Consider the following 918-nt stretch of genomic DNA (forward strand, 5'->3'; position numbering starts at 1 on the left):
GGCTTGTCAGTGATCCTGATAACAGGTAACATTTATTGAGCAGCCGTTATGTGGGAGAACCACCTCGGTTGATCTACATGTCTTCCTGCAGTAATGCTACGGGGCCATCATCATCATCATCATCATCATGACTTAAAATAATAAAATGAAGTGCGGGTCCAGCTAAGACACTTGTCCAAACTGACATGGCCAGGACAGCATGAAGCTCGGATGAAAGCCCCCGGTGTGACTTCGGAGCTCATGCTCGGTTCTCTTCAGGAACAACACATTCTCCAAGTTCAGCACGGGGCCTCCTGGAGTTATAAACACTGAAGTATCAAAAGGCTGCATAAATAATAAGGTCAGCTGTGGCCTCTCGAGCCAGATAGAGCTGAGAAATAGGAGCAGAGAATTTGAAAAAGACAATAGATTTATTTACATATTTTCAAGCTTAAGGGGAAAAAAAAAAACCCAATAGTACTAGTGCCCGTGGTCAGGTCTGCAGCCACAGAATCCAAACACTTCAGTGCTCCAGGTATTTGTATTGAATGTCCTCATTCGATATCTGCTTCTTACTTAATTCAATTTTGGTTGTTGTATTTTTTGGTCTTTGATTTGGTTTGGTTTTTGGTTTTGGGGTTTTTCTCACCCAGGATTGGGGATTGAACCTAGGGCCTTCACACTGAGCTATATCCCTAGCCCTTCTATATGTTTTTTATTCTGAAGCATGATTTCACTGTGTTGCTAAATTTCCCAGGCTAGGCTCCAAGTTATAATCTTCCTGCATTAGCCTCTCAGAGTGCTGGGATTACAGCATGCACCACCACGCCCAGTTTAGGGCAACTTTTTAAAAGTCAGTTTAGGTGGAAGGCTTTGAAACTTGAAAGTGTGAAATTTATGGATCAGTGATACAGAACCTTTTAGAGCTTTCAATGATAC

This window comes from Heterocephalus glaber, unplaced genomic scaffold, assembly GCF_053883595.1.
Source record: "Heterocephalus glaber isolate CG9 unplaced genomic scaffold, H.glaber_assembly_v1.0 deba00001673, whole genome shotgun sequence".
NCBI lineage: Eukaryota > Metazoa > Chordata > Mammalia > Rodentia > Bathyergidae > Heterocephalus > Heterocephalus glaber.